General features: G+C 39.1%; 1 non-coding gene across 1 annotated transcript; it reads left to right on the top strand.

The window, feature by feature from the left end:
- Positions 1 to 12,801: 12,801 nt before the first annotated feature.
- LOC112753883 (small nucleolar RNA R71) lies at positions 12,802 to 12,909 on the top strand. The gene has a single exon (XR_003178245.1). It is a non-coding gene; the product is annotated as a small nucleolar RNA R71 (small nucleolar RNA).
- Positions 12,910 to 21,761: the final 8,852 nt, after the last annotated feature.

Genomic DNA, 21,761 nt, shown 5'->3' with positions numbered 1-21,761 from the left:
TCAGAATGGAGCATCATAGGTATTTTCTATGATGGTCTATCTGAATTGTCCAAGATGTCATTGGACAGCTCTGCTGGAGGATCTCTTCATCTGAAGAAGACGCCTGCAGAAGCTCAGGAACTCATTGAAATGGTTGTAAATAACAATTCATGTACACTTCTGAAAGGAATCATGTGAATAATGGAACAAATCAGAAGAAAGGAGTTCTTGAGATTGATACTCTGAATGCCATATTGGCTTAGAACAAAATATTGACTCATCAAGTCAATATGATTTCTCAGAGTCTGTCTGAAATGCAAGCAGCAACAGTCAGTACCAAAGAAGCTTCATCTGAAGAAGAAGCTTATGATCCTGAGAACCCAACAATGGAAGAGGTGAATTACATGGGAGAATCCTATGGAAATACCTATAATCCTTCATGGAGAAATCATCCAAACCTCTCATGGAAGGATCAACAGAGGCCTCAACAAGGCTTCAACAACAATAATGGTGGAAGAAATAGGTTTAGCAATGGCAAACCTTTTCCATCATCTTCTCAGCAACAAACAGAGAATTCTAAGTAGAACCACTCTGAATTAGCAACTGTAGTCTCTGATTTAATTAAGACCACTCAAAGTTTCATGACTGAAATAATGTCCTCCATTAGAAATTCGGAGGCACAAGTGGGTCATCTGAGTAAGAAAATTACTGAACTCCCTCCTAGTACTCTCCCAAGTAATACAGAAGAGAATCCAAAAAGAGAGTGCAAGGCCATCAATATTACCCACACGACTGAACTTGGAGAGGAGGAAGAGGCAGTGATCTCCACTGAGGAAGACCTCAATGGACATCCACTGGCCTCCAAGGAGTTTCCTAATGAGGAACCATGGGAATCTGAGGCTCACACTGAGACCATAGAGATTCCATTGAATTTACTTTTGCCATTCATGAGCTCTGATGAGTATTCTTCCTCTGAAGAGGATGAAGATGTTATTGAAGAACAAGTTGCTAAGTACCTTGGAGCAATCATGAAGTTAAATGCCAAGTTATTTGGTAATGAGACTTGAGAGGATGAACCCCCCTTGCTCACCAAAGAACTGGATGACATGATTAGGCAGAGATTACCTCAAAAGAGACAGGATCCTGGAAAGTTCTCAATACCTTGTACCATAGGCACCATGACCTTTGAGAAGGCTTTGTGTGACCTAGGGTCAAGCATAAACCTCATGCCTCTCTCTGTAATAGAGAAGCTAGGGATCCTTGAGGTACAAGCTGCAAGAATCTCACTAGAGATGGCAGACAATTCAAGGAAACAAGCTTATGGACTTGTAGAAGATATCTTGGTAAAGGTTGAAGAACACTACATCCCTGCTGATTTCATAGTCCTAGACACTGGGAAGTGTATGGATGAATCCATCATCCTTGGCAGACCTTTCTTAGCCATAGCAAAAACTGTGATTGATGTTGACAGAGGAGAATTGGTCCTTCAAGTGAATGAGGACTCCCTTGTGTTTAAAGCTCAAGGATCTCCCTCTGTAACCATGGAGAGGAAGCATGAAAAGCTTCTCTCAATGCAGAGTCAAACAAAATCCCCACATTCAAACTCTAAGTTTGGTGTTGGGAGGCCACAACCAAACTCTAAGTTTGGTGTTAAGAGGCCATCATCATGCTCTGAGTATCTGTGAGGCTCCATGAGAGCCCACTGTCAAGCTACTGACATTAAAGAAGCGCTTGTTGGGAGGCAACCCAATTTTACTTATCTATGTTATATTTCTATTTTCCATTGTTATTTTATGTTTTCTATAGGTTGATGATCATGTGAAGTCCCAAAAACAGTTGAAAAAGCAAAAACAAACTGAAAAATAGAATGAAAAATAGCACACCCTGGAGAAGAAGCCTACTGACGTTTAAACGCCAGTAAGGGCAGCAGAATGGGCGTTAAACGCCGAGTCTGGCACTATTCTGGGCGTTTAACGCCAGAAATGGTCACCAGACTGGCGTTTAATGCTAGAAAAGGGCAAGAAGCTGCGTTAAACGCCAGAAATGGGTAGCAACCTGGCGTTTAACGCCAGGATGGGCAGCAGAGGGCATTTTGCATGCCTAATTAGTGCAGGGATGAGAAATCCTTGACACCTCAGGATCTGTGGACCCCACAGGATCCCCACCAACCTCAACTCTCTCTCTCTCTCTTCTTCACACCTTTTCATAATACCCTCTTCTCCATAAACCCTTCACCAATCTACATCCATCCATCATAAACCCCACCTACCTCACCATTCAAATTCAAACCACTTTCCCTCCCAAACCCACCCATACATGGCCGAACCAAATCTCCCTCTCCACTCCTATATAAACCCATCTTCACTCCTTCATTTTCACACATCTTAAACACTAATTCACCCCCTTGGCCGAAACACTACCCCCTCCATCTCCTCTATTTCTTCTTCCTCTACTCTCTTCATTCTTCTTTTGCTTGAGGACGAGTAAACCTTCTAAGTTTGGTGTGGTAAAAGCATTGCTTTTTGTTTTTTCATAACCATTTATGGCACCAAAGGCTGGAGAAACCTCTAGAAAGAGGAAAGGAAAGGGAAAAGCTTCCACCTCCGAGTCATGAGAGATGGAGAGATTCATCTTAAGGGTGCATCAAGACCACTTCTATGAAGTTGTGGCTAAGAAGAAAGTGATTTCTGAGGTTCCTTTCAAGCTCAAAAAGGGTGAATATCCGGAGATCCAACATGAGATTCGAAGAAGAGGTTGGGAAGTTCTCACCAACCCCATTCAACAAGTCGAAATCTTAATGGTTCAAGAGTTCTATGCCAATGCATGGATCACCAAGAACCATGATCAAAGTGTGAACCTGGATCCAAAGAATTAGCTTACAATGGTTCGGGGGAAATACTTAGATTTCAGTCCGGAAAATGTAAGGTTGGCATTTAACTTGCCAATGATGCAAGGAGATGCACATCCTTACACTAGAAGGGTCAACTTTGATCAAAGGTTGGACCAAGTCCTCATAGATATTTGTGAAGAGGTCGCTCAATGGAAGAGAGATTCAAGAGGAAAGCCGGTTCAACTAAGAAGGCATGACCTCAAGTCCGTGGCTAGGGAATGGTTGGAGTTCATCCAACACTCAATCATTTCCACTAGCAACCGGTCTGAAGTTACTATAGACCGGGCTATCATGATGTGGAGAGAAAGTAGAAGTTCATGAGGTTATATCCCTAGAACTCTACAAGGTGGCGGACAAGTCTTCTACTTTGGCAAGGTTAGCCTTCCCTCATCTCATTTGTCATCTCTGCAATTCAGCTGGAATTGACATAGAGAAAGACATCCTCATTAATGAGGATAAGCCCATCATTAAGAAAAGGATGGAGCAAACAAGAGATCCCACTCATGGACAAGAGCATGAGGAAATCCCTCATCATGAAATTCCTGAGATACCTCAAGGGATGAATTTTCCTCCCCAAAACTATTGGGAGCAAATTAACACCTCCCTAGGAGAATTAAGTTCCAATATGGGATAACTAAGGGTGGAGCACCAAGAGCATTCCATCCTCCTTCATGAAATTAGAGAAGATCAAAGAATCATGAAAGAAGAGCAACAAAGGCAAGGAAGAGACATTGAGCAGCTCAAGCACTCCATAAGATCTTCAAGAGGAAAAACAAGCCGCCATCACTAAGGTGGACCCGTTCTTTAATTCCCTTGTTCTTTATTTTCTATTTTTCAAATTTTTATGCTTTATGTTTATTTATGTTTGTGTCTTTATTACATGATCACTAGTGTCTAAGTGTCTATGCCTTAAAGCTATGAATATGAATCCATCACCTTTCTTAAATGAAAAATATTTTTAATTGAAAAAGAAAAAGAAGTACATGAATTTCGAGTTTTAAAATAGTTTAATTATTTTGATGTGGTGGCAATACTCTTTGTTGCTATGAATGAATGCTTGAACAGTGCATATTTTTGAATTTGTTGTTCATGAATGTTAAAATTATTGGCTCTTGAAAGAATGATGGAAAAGGAGAAATGCTATTTGATAATCTAAAAAATCATAAAATTAATTCTTGAAGCAAGAAAAAGCAGTGAAGAGCTTGCAGAAAAAATATGCGAGAAAAAATGCGAAAAAAAGAGAAAGAAAGAAAAAGAAAAAGCAAGCAGAAAAAGCCAATAGCCCTTTAAACCAAAGACAAGGGTAAAATAAAAAGGATCCAAGGCTTTGAGCATCAGTGGATAGGAGGGCCCACAGGAATAAAATCCTGGCCTAAGCGGCTAAACCAAGCTGTCCCTAACCATGTGCTTGTGGCGTGAAGGTGTCAAGTGAAAACTTGAAACTGAGCGGTTAAAGTCGTGGTCCAAAGCAAAAAGAGTGTGCTTAAGAGCTCTGGACACCTCTAATTGGGGACTCTAGCAAAGCTGAGTCACAATCTGAAAAGGTTCACCCAGTTATGTGTCTGTGGCATTTATGTATCCGGTGGTAATACTGGAAAACAAAATGCTTTGGGTCACGGCCAAGACTCATAAAGTAGCTGTGTTCAAGAATCAACATACTGAACTAGGAGAATCAATAACACCATATGAATTCTGAGTTCCTATAGATGCCAACCATTCTGAACTTCAAAAGGATAAAGTGAGATGCCAAAACTGTTCAGAAGCAGAAAGCTAATAGCCCCGCTCATCTAATTAAAACTGATTTTCACAGATGTTTTTGGAATTCATTGTTGGTATGCAAAATTGTGATAATCAATAATGGCGCCAAAGGACTTGGAGCTCTCAAACGTAAATCACACTTTGTCACAATTCCGCACAACTAACCAGCAAGTGCACTGGGTCGTCCAAGTAATAAACCTTACGTGAGTAAGGGTCGATCCCACGGAGACTGTTGGCTTGAAGCAAGCTATGGTCATCTTGTAAATCTCAGTCAGGCGGATTCAAATGGTTATGGAGGATTGATCATTAAAAGATGAATAAAACATAAAATAAAGATAGAGATACTTATGTAATTCATTGGTGGATTTTAGATAAGCGTATGAAGATGCTTTGTTCCCCTTGAACCTCTGCTTTCCTATTGCCTTCTTCCAATCATTCATACTCCTTTCCATGGTAAGCTTTATGTTGGGCATCACCGTTGTCAATGGCTACATCCCGTTCTCTCAGTGAAAATGGTCCTGATGCTCTGTCACAACATCGGCTAATCAGCTGTCGGTTCTCGAATAGGATCCATTGATCCTTTTGCGTCTGTCACACGCCCCACAATCGCGAGTTTGAAGCTCGTCACAGTCATCCCTTCCCAGATCCTACTCAGAATACCACAGACAAGGTTTAGACGTTTTGGATCTCAGGAATGGCCGCCAATAATTCTAGCCTATACCACGAAGGTTCCAATCTTAGATTAGAAACCCAAGAGATACGCATTCAAGCCATTGCTAGTAGAATAGAGGTGGTTGTCAGGCACATGTTCATAGGTGAGAATGATGATGAGTGTCACGGATCATCACATTCATCAATTTGAAGAACGAATGAATATCTTGGAGAAGAAATAAACTTGAGTTGAATAGAAAAACAATAGTACTTGTATTAATTCATGAAGAACAGGAGAGCTCCACACCTTAATCTATGGTGTGTAGAAACTCCACCGTTGAAAATACATAAGAACAAGGTCTAGGCATGGCCGTGAGGCCAGCCTCCTAAACGTGTCTAAGACTTATCAAAGATCAAAAGTATTTCAAGTGTATCAAAAGTATATCGAGTGTGAAAATACAATAGCAAAAGGTCCTATTTATAGAGAACTAGTAGCCTAGGGTTTACAGAAATCAGTAATTAATGCAGAAATCTTCTTCCGGACCCACTTGGTGTGTGCTTGGGCTGAGCATTAAAGCTTCCATGTGTAGAGACTTTTCTTGGAGTTAAACGCCAGCTTTTGTGCCAGTTTGGGCGTTTAACTCCAGCTTTTGTGCTAGTTTTGGAGTTAAACGCTAGAATTCTTGAGCTGAATTGGAACGCCTGTTTGGGCCATCAAATATCAAGCAAAGTATGGACTATTATATATTTCTGGAAAGCCCAGGATGTCTACTTTCCAACACAATTGAGAGCGCGCCAATTGGGCTTCTATAACTCCAGAAAATCCACTTTGAATGCAGGGAGGTCAGAATCCAACAGCATCTGCAGTCCTTTTTCAGCCTCTAAATCAGATTTTTGCTCAGGTCCCTCAATTTCAGCCAGAAAATACCTGAAATTACATAAAAACACACAAACTCATAGTAAAGTCCAAAAGAGTGATTTTTAAATAAAAACTAATAAAAATATAATAAAAACTAATTAAAATATACTAAAAACATACTAAAAACAATGCCAAAAAGCGTATAAATTATCCGCTCATCACAACACCAAACTTAAATTGTTGCTTGTCCCCAAGCAACTGAAAATCAAATAGGATAAGAAAGGATAGAATATACAATGAATTCCAAAAACATCTATGAAGATCAGTATTAATTAGATGAGCGGGGCTTTTAGCTTTTTGCTTCTGAACAGTTTTGGCATCTCACTTTATCCCTTGAAGTTCAGAATGATTGGCATCTATAAGAACTCAGAATTCAGATAGTGTTACTGACTCTCCTAGTTAAGTATGTTGATTCTTGAACACAGCTACTTTATGAGTCTTGGCCGTGTCCCTAAGGACTTTGTTTTCCAGTATTACCACCGGATACATAAATGCCACAGACACATAACTGGGTGAACCTTTTCAGATTGTGACTCAGCTTTGCTAGAGTCCCCAATTAGAGATGTCCAGGGTTCGTAAGCACACTCTTCTTTTTGCTTTGGACCTCGACTTTAACCGCTCAGTCTCAAGTTTTCACTTGACACCTTCACGCCACAAGCACATGGTTAGGGACAGCTTGGTTTAGCCGCTTAGGCCAGGATTTTATTCCTGTGGGCCCTCCTATCCACTGATGCTCAAAGCCTTGGATCCTTTTTATCACCCTTGCCTTTTGGTTTAAAGGGGTATTGGTTTTTTCTGCTTGCTTTTCTTTTTCTTTCTTTTTCTTTTCTCTCTTTTTTTTTCGCCTCTCTTTTTTTTTCTGCAAGCTTTTCACTGCTTTTTCTTGCTTCAAGAATCAATTTTATGATTTTTCAGATCATCAGATAACATTTCTCCTTTTCCTTTCATTCTTTCAAGAGCCAACAATTTTAACATTCATAAACAATCAAATTAAAAAATATGCACTGTTCAAGCATTCATTCAGAAAAACAATAGTATTGCCACCACATCAAGATAATTAAACTGTTTTAAAATTTGAAATTCATGCACTTCTTTTTCTTTTTCAATTAAAAAAACATTTTTCATTTAAAAAAGGTGATGGATTCATTTTCATAGCTTTAAGGCATAGACACTTAGACACTAATGATCATGTAATAAAGACACAAACATAAATAACATAAGCATAAAAATTCGAAAAACAGGAAAATAAAGAACAAGGAAATTAAAGAACGGGTCCACCTTAGTGATAGCGGCTTGTTCTTCCTCTTGAAGATCTTATGGAGTGCTTGAGCTCCTCAATGTCTCTTCCTTGCCTTTGTTGCTCCTCTCTTATGGTTCTTTGGTCTTCTCTAATTTCATGGAGGAGGATGGAATGCTCTTGGTGCTCCACCCTTAGTTGTCCCATGTTGGAACTTAATTCTCCTAGGGAGGTGTTGATTTGCTCCCAATAGTTTTGTGGAGGAAGATGCATCCCTTGAGGTATCTCAAGGATTTAATGATGAGAAATTTCCTCATGCTCTTGATGAGGTTCTCTTGTTTTCTCCATCCTTTTCTTAGTGATGGGTTTGTCCTCATCAATGAGAATGTCTCCCTCTATGTCAATTCCAACCGAATTGCAAAGGTGACAAATGAGATGAGGGAAGGCTGACCTTGCCAAAGGAGAGGACTTGTCCGCCACCTTGTAGAGTTCTTGGGATATAACCTCATGGACTTCCACTTCCTTTCCAATCATGATGCTATGTATCATGATAGCCCGGTCTATAGTAGCTTCGGACCAGTTGCTAGTGGGAATGATTGAGCGTTGGATGAAGTCCAACCATCCCCTAGCCACGGGCTTGAGGTCATGCCTTCTTAGTTGAACCGGTTTCCCTCTTGAATCTCTCTTCCATTGAGCACCCTCTTCACATATGTCCATGAGGACTTGGTCCAACCTTTGATCAAAGTTGAACCTTCTTGTGTATGGGTGTGCATCTCCTTGCATCATAGGCAAGTTGAATGCCAACCTTACATTTTTCGGACTAAAATCCAAGTATTTCCCTCGGACCATTGTAAGCCAATTCTTAGGGTCCGGGTTCACATTTATATCATGGTTCTTGGTGATCCATGCATTGGCATAGAACTCTTGAACCATTAAGATTCCGACTTGTTGAATGGGGTTGGTGAGAACTTCCCAACCTCTTCTTTGGATCTCATGTCTGATCTCTGGATATTCGCCCTTTCTGAGCTTAAAAGGGACCTCGGGGATCACCTTCTTCTTGGCCACAACTTCATAGAAGTGGTCTTGATGCACCCTTGAGAGGAATCTCTCCATCTCCCATGACTCAGAGGTGGAAGCTTTTGCCTTCCCTTTCCTCTTTCTAGAGGTTTCTCCGGCCTTTGGTGCCATAAATGGTTATGGAAAAACAAAAAGCTTTAGCTTTTACCACACCAAACTTAGAAGCTTGCTCGTCCTCGAGGAAAAGAAGAAAGAAGAGAGTAGAAGAAGAAGAAATAGAGGAGATGGAGTGGGCTTTGTGTTTTGGCCAAGGGGGACAAGTGGTGTTTAGGTTGTGTGAAAATGAAGGAGTGAAGATGGGTTTATATAGGGGTGAGAGGGGTGTGTATGGTTCGGCTATAGAGGGTGGGTTTGTGAGGGAAGGTGGTTTGAATTTGAATGGTGAGGTAGGTGGGGTTTTATGAAGGATGGATGTGAGTGGTGAAGAGAATGGTGTGATTTGATAGGTGAGGGGTTTTTGGGGAAGAGGTATTGAGGTGATTGGTGAATGAGTGAAGAAGAGAGAGAGTGGTGGGGTAGTGATGAATGGATTTTTGATGGTTTAGAATTTCACAAATGAATTCTTGTTGCAAGTATAGTTCCTAAACCAAACAATAATCCTTTCATACAAAAGATTGTTTGTCACAAGTAACAAACCCCTAAAATTAATAACCGAAGTATTCAAACCTCGGGTCGTTCTCCCTAGGAATTGTAATGAAGTGTTTTGTTATTGGTTGTGAGTTATTTTTGGGGTTTTAATAAGAAACATGAAAGATAAATGGCAAGAAAGTAAACTAACAACTATAAAAGGCTCTTGGCAAGGTGTGAGAACTAGAAGTCCTCTCCTAGTTATCCTTCTCAATTGTGATGAGAATTGTTCCTTGCTACCACTTAGTTAACCCTTACTAATTAAAGGAAAGTCAAGTGGATGAATTGACTTGAGCCACAAGTCCTAGCCAACTCCCAAGGAAAGACTAGCTTTAGTGCACTCCAAACCAATTAGCAATCTCTCCAATTATCAATCAACAAAGGAATTAGATAACTCAAGTGTCACTAATTACTCTACCTAGGCCAAGAGGAACAAAATCTACACTAAGACTAAAAGAGACATTTCAACAAACACATAAAGTGCAAGAGGAGTAAACATTATTAAATGCAAGAATTAAAGGAATCTACAACTACAAAAACAAGAGATCAACAATAGAAAAGCAAAGAAGACACATTTATTATGAATTACCTCTTATTGAATTGGAAGGATGTAGAAGGAACAATACTAGATCTACAACAAAGTATAAGAACAACATAAAGGAAATTACAACAAAGGAATAGAAGAAGATTGAATGTAGCAACAAAGAATTGAGAGATAGAAGTGGAAGAAAGCAAAGATTAAAACCTAGATCTAAAAACTAAACCTAATTCTAATCCTAATTCTAGAGAGAAGTGAGAGCTTCTCTCTCTAGAAACTAACTCTCACTACTAAACTAAGCTAAAACTAAACTAATGGTAACTAACTTCTAAAGTATGAAAAGTATGTAAAAGTATCTTGATTCCCTTTCAATCCTTGGCTTAAATAGCATCATAAATGAGTTGGATTGGGCCCACAAGGCTTCTAAAATCGCTGGCCACGTTTGCATTAAATGGGTCATGTGCCACCATCGGCGCGTCCGCGTACCGTGCGCGTGCGCGCCCCTATGCGCGATGCAACTATGGCAAATCTTATATCATTTCGAAGCCCCGGATGTTAGCTTTCCAACCCAACTGGAATCGCATCAATTGGACTTCTGTAGCTCAAGTTATGGTCGTTTAAGTGCAAAGAGGTCGGCTTGACAGCTTTCCGGTTCTTTCATTTCTTCATGAGTTCTCCAACTTTTCATGCTTTCTTTCTTCATTCCCTTGATCCAATCTTTGCCTCCTAAACCTTAAATCACTTAACAAACATATCAAGGCATCTAATAGAATCAAGGTGAATTAAATTTAGCTATTTTGAGTCCTAAAAAGCATGTTTTCACATTCAAGCACAATTAAAGGAGAATATACAAAACCATGCTATTTCTTGAATAAATATGGGTAAAAGGTGATAAAATCCCCAAAAATCAATACAAGATAAACCCTACAAATGGGGTTTGTCAGGTAGGTAGGGATCTTGTGGGGTCCACAGATCCTCAGGTGTCAAGGATATCTCATCCCTGCACTAAGTGGCGTGCAAAATGCCCCTTTCTGCCAATCTTGGCGTTAAACGCCAGGCTGCTGCCCATTTCTGGCATTTAACACCAGCTTCTTGCCCATTCCTGGCGTTAAACGCCAGTCTGGTGCCCATTTCTGGCGTTAAACGCCCAGAATGGTGCTAGACTGGGCATTTAACGCCCATTCTGCTACCTTTACCGGTGTTTAAACGCCAGTAACTGTCTCCTCCAGGGTGTTCTATTTTTCATTCTATTTTTCACTTTGTTTTTGCTTTTTCAATTGTTTTTGAGACTTCACATGATCATCAACCTACAGAAAACATAAAATAACAATAGAAAATAGAAATTTAACATAGATAAGTAAAAATTGGGTTGCCTCCCAACAAGCGCTTCTTTAATGTCAATAGCTTGACAGTGGCTCTTATGGAGCCTCACAGATGTTCAGAGCAATGTTGGAACCTCCCAACACCAAACTTAGAGTTTGAATGTGGGGGTTCAACACCAAACTTAGAGTTTGGTTGTGGCCTTCCAACACCAAACTTAGAGTTTGACTGTGGGGGCTCTGTTTGACTCTGTATTGAGAGAAGCTCTTCATGCTTCCTCTCCATGGTTACAGAGGGATATCCTTGAGCTTTAAATACAAGGGAGTCTTCATTCACTTGAATGATCAATTCTCCTCTGTCAACATCAATCACAGCTTTTGCTGTGGCTAGGAAGGGTCTGCCAAGGATGATAGATTCATCCATACACTTCCCAGTTTCTTGGATTATGAAATCAGTAGGGATGTAATGGTCTTTAACCTTTACCAAGACATCCTCTACAAGTCCATAAGCCTGTTTCTTTGAATTGTCTGCCATCTCTAGTGAGATTCTTGCAGCTTGTACCTCAATGATCCCTCTCTCTCCATTACAGAGAGAGGCATAAGGTTTATGCTTGACCCTAGGTCACACAGAGCCTTCTCAAAGGTCATGGTGCCTATGGTACAAGGGATTGAGAACTTTCCAGGGTCCTGTCTCTTTTGAGGTAATCTCTGCCTAGTCAAGTCATTCAGTTCTTTGATGAGCAATGGAGGTTTATTCTCCCAAGTCTCATTACCAAATAACTTGGCATTTAGCTTCATGATTGCTCCAAGGTACTTAGCAACTTGCTCTTCAGTGACATCTTCATCCTCTTCAGAGAAAGAATACTCATCAGAGCTCATGAATGGCAAAAGTAAATTCAATGGAATCTCTATGGTCTCAGTGTGAGCCTCAGATTCCCATGGTTCCTCATTAGGGAACTCCATGGAGGTCAGTGGGCGTCCATTGAGGTCTTCCTCAGTGGAAATCACTGCCTCTTTCTCCTCTCCATGTTCGGCCCTGTGAGATGTGGTTATGGCCTTGCACTCTCTTTTTGGATTCTCTTCTGTATTGCTAGGGAGAGTGCTAGGAAGGAGTTCAGTAATTTTCTTACTCAGCTGACCCAATTGTGCCTCCAAATTTCTAATGGAAGACCTTATTTCAGTCATGAAACTTTGAGTAGTTTTGATTAGATCAGAGACAATGGCTGCTAAGTCAGAGTGGCTCTGCTTAGAATTCTCTGTTTGTTGCTGAGAAGATGATGGAAAAGGCTTGCTATTGCTAAACCTGTTTCTTCCACCATTATTGTTGTTGAAACCTTGTTGAGGTCTCTGTTGATCCTTCCATGAGAGATTTGGATGATTTCTCCATGAAGGATTATAGGTGTTTCCATAGGGTTCTCCCATGTAATTCACCTCTTCCATTGCTGGGTTCTCAGGATCATAAGCTTCTTTTTCAGAGGAAGCTTCCTTAGTACTGCCTGTTGCTGCTTGCATTTCAGATAGACTCTGAGAAATCATATTGACTTGTTGGGTCAATATTTTATTCTGAGCCAATATGGCATTCAGAGTATCAATCTCAAGAACTCCTTTCTTCTGAATTGATCCATTATTCACAGGATTCCTTTCAGAAGTGTACATAAATTGGTTATTTGCAACCATTTCAATGAGTTCCTGAGCTTCTGCAGGCGTCTTCTTCAGATGAAGAGATCCTCCAGCAGAGTTATCCAATGACATCTTGGATAGTTTAGACAGACCATCATAGAAAATACCTATGATGCTCCATTCTGAAAGCATGTCAGAAGGGCACCTTCTGATCAATTGCTTGTATCTTTCCCAAGCTTCATAGAGGGATTCACCTTCCTTCTGTCTGAAGGTTTAGACTTCCACTCTAAGCTTGCTCAATTTTTGAGGTGGAAAAAACTTTGCCAAGAAGGCATTGACTAGCTTTTCCCAAGAGTTCAGGCTTTCTTTAGGTTGTGAATCCAACCATGTCCTAGCTCTGTCTCTTACAGCAAAAGGAAAAAGCATAAGTCTGTAGACTTCAGGGTCAACCCCATTGGTCTTGACAGTGTCACAGATTTGCAAGAATTCAGCTAAGAACTGATGAGGATCTTCCAATGGAAGTCCATGAAACTTGCAATTCTGTTGCATTAAAGAAACTAATTGAGGCTTAAGCTCAAAGTTGTTTGCTCCAATGGCAGGGATTGAGATGCTTCTCCCATAGAAGTCGGGAGTAGGTGCAGTATAGTCACCAAGTACCTTCCTTGCATTGTTGGCATTGTTGTTTTCGGCTGCCATGGTTTCTTCTTCCTTGAAAAGATCTGTTAGGCCCTCTAAAGAGAATTGTTCTTTAGCTTCTCTTAGCTTTCTCTTCAAGGTCCTTTCAGGTTCAGGATCAGCTTGAACAAGTATGCCTTTATCTTTGTTCCTGCTCATATGAAAGAGAAGAGAACAAGAAAGTAGGGAATCCTCTATGTCACAGTATAGAGATTCCTTGAGGTATCAGAGGAAAAGAAGAATAGAAGGAAGAGGTGGAGAAGAGGGAATTCGAACTTATCAAGAGGGACAGAGTTCGAATTGCACCTTGATGAGGAGTCTTAGTCCCTTAAATAGAAGGATGTGAGAAGAGGGGAAGAAATTTTCGAAATTAAAGTAAGAGATTTTGAAAATTTGGTAATTGGTTTTCGAAAACTAAGATTGAGAAAGAAATCAAGTGATTTTTGAAAAAGTTTTTGAAATCAAAATTTAAAAAGATATGATTGAAAATTAATTTTGAAAAAGATGTGATTGAAAAGATATTATTGAAAAGATATGATTGAAAATCAATTTAGAAAAAGAAATTTTTTTAAAATTAAAGTTGATTACTTGACTAACAAGAAATTAAAAGATATGATTCTAAAATTTAAAGTTTGATCCTTTCTTAATAGGCAAGTAACAACTTGAAAATTTTGAAGTAAATCTTGAATTGAAGCAAGGATTTTTGAAAATAGTAAAAATAAATATAAAATGGAAAGAAATTGATTTTGAAAGAGATATGATTGAAAAGATATGATTTGAAAAAGATTTGATTTTGAAAAATTATGAAAACTTGAAAAAAATGTGAATTAAAAACAAAATCTTCCCTCTAGTGTCATCCTGGCGTTAAACGCCCAGAATGGGGCCCATTATGGCGTTTAACGCCCAAATCTCTACCTTTTTGGGTGTTAAACGCCCTGCCAGGTACCCTGGCTGGCGTTTAAACGCCAGTTTTCCTTCTTCACTGGGCGTTTTGAACGCCCAGCTTTTTCTATTTGATTCCTCTGCTGAATGTTCTGAATCTTCAATTCTCTGTATTATTGACTTGAAAAGACATAGTTTTTAAAAAATATTTTTGAATTTTTGATGATGGGAATCAATAAAAAATGCAACTAAGATCAAATAAACTATGCATGCAAGACACCAAACTTAAATGTTTGTATACTAAGGACTATAACAATGTAAAAATGCATATGAAAAAAAACAAAACACACTAAACAAGAGAAATTAAAGATCAGAGCAATGAAATCATCAAGAACAACTTGAAGATTAATGAAGAACATATTACATGTTTTCAAAAAATGCAAGAAGAATGCAATTGACACCAAACTTAAAAATTAGACAATAGACTCAAACAAGAAACATAAAATATTTTTGGTTTTATGATTTTAAAATTTTTTTGTATTTTTTTTTCGAAAATTATATAGAAAAGAAAATAAAGAGAATCAAAACTTTTAATAAGAATTCCAGGAATCATGCAATGTTAGTTTAAAGCTTCAGTCTAAAAAGGATTAGACATATTTGGCCAAGCTTCAGCGGAACATTACATTCAATAGCTAAATTGATAAGAATCAATCAGCTTTGTGATGGTGGGAACATCACCTTGAAACTCTAGAATTCATTCTTAAAAATTCTGAAGAAAAGATACCTAATCTAAGCAACAAGATGAAACGTCAGTTGTCCAAACTCGAACAATCCCCGGCAACGGCGCCAAAAACTTGGTGCGCGAAATTGTGATCATCAACAATGGCGCCAAAGGACTTGGAGCTCTCAAACGTAAATCACACTTTGTCACAATTTCGCACAAATAACCAGCAAATGCACTAGGTCATCCAAGTAATAAACCTTACGTGAGTAAGGGTCGATCCCACGGAGACTGTCGGCTTGAAGCAAGCTATGGTCATCTTGTAAATCTCAGTCAGGTGGATTCAAATGGTTATGGAGGATTGATAATTAAAAGATGAATAAAACATAAAATAAAGATAGAGATACTTATGTAATTCATTGGTGGATTTCAGATAAGCGTATGAAGATGCTTTGTTCCCCTTGAACCTCTGCTTTCCTATTGCCTTCTTCCGATCATTCATACTCCTTTCCATGGCAAGCTTTATGTTGGGCATCACCGTTGTCAATGGCTACATCCCGTCCTCTCAGTGAAAATGGTCCTGATGCTCTGTCACAACATCGGCTAATCAGCTGTCGGTTCTCGATCATGTCGGAATAGGATCCATTGATCTTTTTGCATCTGTCACACGCCCCACAATCGCGAGTTTGAAGCTCGTCACAGTCATCCCTTCCCAGATCCTACTCAGAATACCACAGACAAGGTTTAGACGTTCCGGATCTCAGGAATGGCCACCAATAATTCTAGCCTATACCACAAAGGTTCCAACCTTAGATTAGAAACCCAAGAGATACGCATTCAAGCCATTGCTAGTAGAACAGAGGTGGTTGTCAGGCACATGTTCATAGGTGAGAATGATGATGAGTGTCACGGATCATCACATTCATCAAGTTGAGGAACGAATGAATATCTTGGAGAAGAAATAGACTTGAGTTGAATAGAAAAACAATAGTACTTGTATTAATTCATGAAGAACAGCAGAGCTCCACACCTTAATCTATGGTGTGTAGAAACTCCACCGTTGAAAATACATAAGAACAAGGTCTAGGCATGGCCGTGAGGCCAGCCTCCCAAACGTGTCTAAGACTTATCAAAGATCAAAAGTATTTCAAGTGTATCAAAAGTATATCGAGTGTGAAAATACAATAGCAAAAGGTCCTATTTATAGAGAACTAGTAGCCTAGGGTTTACAGAAATCAGTAATTAATGCAGAAATCTTCTTCCGGGCCCACTTGGTGTGTGCTTGGGCTGAGCATTAAAGCTTCCATGTGTAGAGACTTTTCTTGGAGTTAAACGCCAGCTTTTGTGCCAGTTTGGGCGTTTAACTCCAGCTTTTGTGCCAGTTTTGGAGTTAAACGCCAAAATTCTTGAGCTGACTTGGAACGCCTGTTTGGGCCATCAAATCTCGAGCAAAGTATGGGCTATTATATATTGCTGGAAAGCCCAGGATGTCTACTTTCCAACGCAATTGAGAGCGTGCAAATTGGGCTTCTGTAGCTCCAGAAAATCCACTTTGACTGCAGGGAGGTTAGAATCCAACAGCATCTGCAGTCCTTTTTCAGCCTCTGAATCAGATTTTTGCTCAGGTCCCTCAATTTCAGCCAAAAAATACATAAAATTACAGAAAAATACACAAGCTCATAGTAAAGTCTAGAAGAGTGATTTTTAAATAAAAACTAATAAAAATATAATAAAAACTAATTAAAATATACTAAAAACATACTAAAAACAATGCCAAAAAGCGTATAAATTATCCGCTCATCAATTGTATATTCTATTCTTTTTATCCTACTTTGTTTTTAGTTGCTTGGGGACAAGCAACAATTTAAGTTTGGTGTTGTGATGAGCGGATAATATATACGCTTTTTGGCATTTTTTAGTATGTTTTTAGTATATTTTAGTTAGTTTTCATTATATTTTTATTGGTTTTTAAATAAAAATCACATTTCTGGACTTTACTACGAGTTTGTGTATTTTTCTGTGATTTTAGGTATTTTCTAGCTGAAATTGAGGGAGCTGAGCAAAAATCTGATTCAGAGGCTGAAAAAGGACTACAAATGCTGTTGGATTCTGACCTCCCTACACTCGAAGTGGATTTTCTGGAGCTATAGAAGCCCAATTGGCGCGCTCTCAATTGATTTGGAAAGTAGACATCCTGGGCTTTCCACAATATATAATAGTCCATACTTTTCTGGAGAGTTGATGGCCCAAATCGGCGTTCTAAGTCAGCATAGAAATTCTGGCATCAAAACGCCAGAACTGGCATAAAAGCTAGAGTTAAACGCCCAAACTGGCACAAAAGCTGGCATTTAACTCCAAGAAAAGTCTCTACACGTGAAAGCTTCAATGCTCAGCCCAAGCACATACCAAGTGGGCCCGGAAGTGGATTCTGCATCATTTACTTATTTCTGTAAACCCTAGGATACTAGTTTTCTACAAATAGGATCTTTTGCTATTGTACTTCATAGATTTTTACACACTTGATCATACTTTTGATCTCTTGATCATGTTTGGGGGCTGGCCATTCGGCCATGCCTGGACCTTTTGTTCTTATGTATTTTCAACGGTGGAGTTTCTACACACCATAGATTAAGGTGTGGAGCTTTGCTATTCTTCATGAATTAATACAAAGTACTATTGTTTTTCTATTCAACTCAAGCCTATTTCTATTCTAAGATATCCATTCGTTCTTCAACATGATGAATGTGATGATCTGTGACACTCATCACCATTCTCACCTATGAACGTGTGCCTGACAACCACTTCCATTCTACATGCAATCAAGCTTGAATGTGTATCTCTTGGGTTTCTAATCTAAGATTAGAACCTTCGTGGTATAGGCTAGAATTATTGGCGGCCATTCTTGAGATCCGAAAAGTCTAAACCTTGTCTGTGGTATTCTGAGTAGGATCTCGGAAGGGATGACTGTGACAAGCTTCAAACTCGTGAGTGTTGGGCGTAGTGACAGACGCAAAAGGATCAATGGATCCTATTCCAACATGATCGAGAACTGACAGATGATTAGCCGTGCGGTGACAGCGCATTTGGAACATTTTCACTGAGAGGACGGGAAGTAGCCATTAACAACGGTGATGCCCAACATAAACCTTGCCATGGAAAGGAGTATGAATGATTGGAAGAAGGCAATAGGAAAGTAGAGGTTCAGAAGGAACAAAGCATCTTCATACGCTTATCTAAAATTCCTACCAATGAATTACATAAGTATCTCTATCCTTATTTTATGTTTTATTCATATTTTAATTATCAATTCTCCATAACCATTTGAATATGCCTGACTGAGATTTACAAGATGACCATAGCTTGCTTCAAGCCGACAATCTCTGTGGGATCGACCCTTACTCACGTAAGGTTTATTACTTGGACGACCCAGTGCACTTGCTGGTTAGTTGTGCGGAGTTGTGATAAAGAGTTGAGATTACAATTGTGCGTACCAAGTTGTTGGCGCCATTGATGATCACAATTTCATGCACCAAGTTTTTGGCGCCGTTGTCGGGGATTGTTCGAGTTTGGACAACTGACGGTTCATCTTGTTGCTTAGATTAGGTAATTTTATTTTATGTTTAAGCTTTTTACTTTTTATTTTCAAAAATTTTTTTTTAAAAATACAAAAAATTTTCTATTATGTTCTTCAAAGTTTTTAAGAATGAATTCTAGAGTTTCATGATGATTTGTTGAAGTCTGGCTGGTTGTGAAACCATGTCTAAACTTTTGGACCGAGGTTTCAACTTATCATCACAAGAGCTTATTGATTTCTATCAATCTTGCTGTTGAAAGTAATGATCTGCTAAAGCTTGGCTGGCCATTGAACATGTCTAGTGTTTTGGACCGAAGCTTTCACTGAAAGCTTGGCTGGCTAGTAAGCCATGTCTAATTCCTGGACCGGAGTTTTAGACTAACATTGCATGATTCCTGGAATTCTCATTAAAAATTTTGAATCTCTTTATTTTCTTTCCATATAATTTTCGAAAAAAATAAAAAAAAATTTTAAAATTTATAAAATCAAAAATATTTTATGTTTCTTGTTTGAGTCTAGTGTCTAATTTTAAGTTTGGTGTCAATTGCATGTCTTTATTCTTCTTGCATTTTTTCGAATATATGCAATATGTTCTTCAATGATCTTCAAGTTGTTCTTGATGATTCTAGTGCTCTGATCTTGAATTTCTCTTATTGTGTCTTTTGTTGTTTCTTACATGCATTTTTAAATTGTTATAGTCCTTAGTATACAAACTTCTAAGTTTGGTGTCTTGCATGCCTTGTCTATTTGATCTTAGTTTTACATGATTAGTTTCATTTTGTTGTTTCTCATCATTAAAAATTCAAAAAAATTCTCAAAATTATGTCTTTTCAAGTCAATAATACAGAGGATTGAAGATTCAGAACATGCAGCAGAGGAATTACACAGAAAAAGCTGGGTGTTCAAAACGCCCAGTGAAGAAGGAAAACTGGCGTTTAAACGCTAGCCAGGGTACCTGGCTGGGCGTTAAACGCTCAAAAGAGTAGCATTTTGGGCGTTAAACGCCAGAATGGATGCCATTCTGGGCGTTTAACGCCAGGAGGACACTAGAGGGAAGATTTTGTTTTTAATTCAAATCTTTTTCAAATTTTCATAATTTTTTAAAATCAATTTTTTTTTCAAATCATATCTTTTCAATCATATCTTTTAAAAATCAATTTTTTTTATTTATTACTATTTTCGAAAATCCTTGCTACATTTAGTGATTTAATTCAAAATTTTCAAGTTATTACTTGCCTATTAAGAAAGGATCAAAAGTTTTAATTTTAGAATCATATCTTTTAATTTCTTGTTGGTCAAGTAATCAACTTTAATTTTAAAAACTTTCTTCTTTTAAATTTGATTCTCAATCATATCTTCTCAATCATATCTTTTCAATCACATCTTTTTCAAAATTAAATTTCAATCATATCTTTTTGATTTCTAATTTTAAAATCTTTTTCAAAAATCACTTAATTTCTTTCCCAATCTTTGTTTTTGAAAATCATTTACCAAATTTTCAAAATTTCTCTTAATTATTTCAAAATCTTTTTACTTTATTTTCTAAAATTCTTCCCCTCTTCCCATATTCTTCTATTTAAGGACTAACACTCCTCCTCAATATACAATTCGAACGCTATCCCTCTTGATAAGTTCGAATTCTTTCTTCTCTACCTTCTCCTTCTATTCTTCTTTACCTCTAACACCTCAAAGAATCTCTATGCTGACATAGAGGATTCCATATTTTCTTCTCCTTTCTTTTCATATGAACAGGAGCAAGGACAAGGACATTCTTGTTGAAGCTGATCCTGAACCTGAAAGGACCTTGAAGAGAAAGCTAAAAGAAGCCAAAGTACAACTCTCTATAGAGGACCTAATAGAAACTTTCAAACAAGAAGAAGTCATGGCAGCCGAAAATAACAACAATGCCAACAATGCAAGGAAGGTGCTTGGTGACTTTACTGCACCTACTCCCGACTTCTATGGGAGAAGCATCTCAATCCCTGCTGTTCATACCCTGGGTCGAGATATCCGACCTGGGATGATTGGCGACAAAGCGACTGACCTCTTCAGGTTAGGCTGCCCGACCTCTTCTCGAAGAGGTCGGCCAAATCGACAGAAAAGCCCAATAAATGGCCCAAATAGAGGAACACGACCCAAATCCAAAGGCAACCCAAGCCTATAGAGATAAAGGCGGTTCCCTTGAAGATAAGCTGACTTCACTTAAAATAAGATAAGATAAGATAAAATAACTAACTTATCTTATCGGAAAGGTCAGCCCACACTACTATAAATACACTGGATCACCCAAGTATAACTCATATGTTGATTCTACAATAAACCTGCTTAATACCCGTGCTAACTTAAGCATCGGAGTCTCTTGCAGGTACCCTCCACCCTCCGGTGAACAAGGATCAGAAGTGCAGCCAGTCCAACGAGTCGGACACAACAGCTCCGGCCGCCACCAGCCAGCCGGACACGTCATCTCCGACCAGTATAGAAGATCTCATCCGAGATCGACCTACAGTTTTAGGTAACCCTCGAAACATTGGCGCCATTGCCGGGGAACCTAGAAGTTATCCCAACACCATGGCGGACGGTCATGACAACGACCATGATTCAGATTTGGAAAACAGAACACCGCACAAAAACGCGGACACTTTGCTAAAGGATACTCCGGAATCCAACGGGGACAAAAACTCATCAAATTCAGGGGTAATAGAAGCACTTCAAGACCGCTTAAAGCAACTTGAAAAAGAAACCTAACAACAACGAGAGGTCGGGAAGGATCTACAAAGAGAGGTACGGCGGCGTCGAGAATTGGAAGATAAACTACGGCGATTAGAAGCCGATCTCAAATCAAAAGCTCCTCGGACCACTCCTGAGGAAAATTCACGCAAAGAACAAGATCCATTCACCAGGGAAATCATGAAAACCAAAATTCCAAAAGACTTCGAACTCTCAGATATGATTTTTATGATGGCACGACAGATCCCAACCATCATCTCAGCAATTTCAGAAGCAGAATGTACCTCACCGACGTCTTAGATGCCATTCGCTGCAAAGCTTTTCCAACAACTCTCACGAAGACAGCAATCAGATGGTTCGACAACCTACCTCCAAAGTCCGTCTCAAACTTTGATGACCTGGCCAAAAAATTCCTAGCCAGATTCTCCATCTAGAAAGATAAGGCCAAGCACGCCCCCAGTTTACTGGGGATCAATCAAGGAGATCGGGAGAGCCTCCGCAACTACATGGAAAGATTCAACAAAACATGCATGGACATACAAAGCTTGCCAACAGAGGCCGCCATCA

The sequence above is a fragment of the Arachis hypogaea genome, chromosome 15, assembly GCF_003086295.3.
Source record: "Arachis hypogaea cultivar Tifrunner chromosome 15, arahy.Tifrunner.gnm2.J5K5, whole genome shotgun sequence".
NCBI classification, from domain to species: domain Eukaryota; kingdom Viridiplantae; phylum Streptophyta; class Magnoliopsida; order Fabales; family Fabaceae; genus Arachis; species Arachis hypogaea.
This window is presented reverse-complemented; position numbering and strand designations above follow the sequence as displayed.